Below are 2,500 nucleotides of genomic sequence, written 5' to 3' on the forward strand. Positions count from 1 at the left end.
CGTTGGCTTGTTGGCGCGGGGGGCCGATGCGAGTGGGGACTTGGGCAGCGGGCAGTGAAAGCAAGAGTTTCCCCGATGCTGCCGGGAAAAACGCTCCCCGGGATGGCCGGGTGAGATGACCCGGCGGCCCGCGACGGGTCATTCAATTCCATGCCCCGTCAACATAACTCCCGATGTACTGTTTGCTTTTTCGGAAGAAGAGATCCATCCCCCCATCCTCGGCCAGCCAAAAACGCTCCAATTAATGGCGGGGTGAGATGACCCGGCGGCCCGCGACGCGTCATTCAAATCACTGCCCTATCGGCTACAACTGCTGATGGGTGGGATTAGAGGCCTGCCATGGTGGTGAGGGGCGGCGAGGACCGTGAAAGCTAGAGTTTTTCAGAGGCTGCCGGGAAAAAGGCCCCTCGGGTGGCGGGGTGCGAGGACCAGGCGCGTCATTCAATTCTCTTCCCTATCAACTTGGCTCCCGTTGGCGGGATTGGAGGCCTACTGTTTGTTACAGGGCTAAAATCGTCAGGGGAAGAGCTGACGAAACAATGCTGGTTTGGATGCAGGGGGTAGTGTTGGAATCGGCAGCGCGGACAAAATCGGCAAAGTCGACAAAAAAGACTGTTGGTCTGGACATCGGGGCAGCGGCAGCCATGCCGACAGGGGGGGAAATCGGCAGCGCAGATTTGTGCAGCTGCAGGTTCGTCGGGGAAATCGGCAGCGCAGATTTTTCGATGAACATGGGCTGGAAGATGGACTGTCCAGGCCAGGCAGGGAAATTCGTCAAGGGGACACGCTGACGAAACAGCGCTGGTTTAGACACGGTGGGTGCAGTGTTGGAATCGGCAGCGCCGACGAAATCGGCAAAGTCGGCAGAATCGGCAGCGGGTGCTGGCGATGAGTCTAGACGATTTATAGTCCAGGGCTTGATGGAAAAGACTGTTGGTCCAGACAATGGGGCAGTGGCAGCGCGGATTTGTGCAGCTGCAGGTTCGTCGGGGAAAATCGGCAGCGCAGATTTTTCGACGAACAGGGGCTGGGCGCTGGACTGGCCGGGCCAGGCAGGAAAATTCGTCAGGGGGCCACGCTGACGAAAACAGGGGCTGCGGAGTGGAAAATCGGCAGCGCAGATTTTTCGACGAACAGGGGCTGGACCGGCCGGGCCAGGCAGGAAAATTCGTCAGGGGGGCACGCTGACGAAAAGAGGGGCTGCCGCGTGGAAAATCGGCAGCGCAGATTTTTCGACGAACAGGGGCTGGACTGGCCGGGCCAGGCAGGAAAATTCGTCAGGGGGGCACGCTGACGAAAAGAGGGGCTGCCGCGTGGAAAATCGGCAGCGCAGATTTTTCGACGAACAGGGGCTGGACGCTGGACTGGGCCAGGCAGGAAAATTCGTCAGGGGGCACGCTGACGAAAAGAGGGGCTGCCGCGTGGAAAATCGGCAGCGCAGATTTTTCGACGAACATTCGTCAGGGGGGCACGCTGACGAAAAGAGGGGCTGCCGCGTGGAAAATCGGCAGCGCAGATTTTTCGACGAACATTCGTCAGGGGGGAACGCTGAGGAAAACAGGGGCTGCCGCGTGGAAAATCGGCAGCGCAGATTTTTCGACGAACAGGGGCTGGATGCTGGACCGGCCGGGCCAGGCAGGAAAATTCGTCAGGGGGGCACGCTGACGAAAAGAGGGGCTGCCGCGTGGAAAATCGGCAGCGCAGATTTTTCGACGAACAGGGGCTGGACTGGCCGGGCCAGGCAGGAAAATTCGTCAGGGGGGCACGCTGACGAAAAGAGGGACTGCCGCGTGGAAAATCGGCAGCGCAGATTTTTCGACGAACAGGGGCTGGACGCTGGACTGGGCCAGGCAGGAAAATTCGTCAGGGGGCACGCTGACGAAAAGAGGGGCTGCCGCGTGGAAAATCGGCAGCGCAGATTTTTCGACGAACATTCGTCAGGGGGGCACGCTGACGAAAAGAGGGGCTGCCGCGTGGAAAATCGGCAGCGCAGATTTTTCGACGAACATTCGTCAGGGGGGAACGCTGAGGAAAACAGGGGCTGCCGCGTGGAAAATCGGCAGCGCAGATTTTTCGACGAACAGGGGCTGGATGCTGGACCGGCCGGGCCAGGCAGGAAAATTCGTCAGGGGGGCACGCTGACGAAAAGAGGGGCTGCCGCGTGGAAAATCGGCAGCGCAGATTTTTCGACGAACAGGGGCTGGACTGGCCGGGCCAGGCAGGAAAATTCGTCAGGGGGGCACGCTGACGAAAAGAGGGGCTGCCGCGTGGAAAATCGGCAGCGCAGATTTTTCGACGAACAGGGGCTGGACGCTGGACTGGGCCAGGCAGGAAAATTCGTCAGGGGGGCACGCTGACGAAAACAGGGGCTGCCGCGTGGAATGGCAGCCTACACGCAGATGCGGATTCGGCAGCGCACGATGGCTTGAGCAGGTCATGGGTTCGACTTGGCGCGATCTGAAACCTGGACGAGGGACTGTCGACGCTGGACGAGCCAGCG

Source organism: Populus nigra, chromosome 2, assembly GCF_951802175.1.
Source record: "Populus nigra chromosome 2, ddPopNigr1.1, whole genome shotgun sequence".
NCBI classification, from domain to species: domain Eukaryota; kingdom Viridiplantae; phylum Streptophyta; class Magnoliopsida; order Malpighiales; family Salicaceae; genus Populus; species Populus nigra.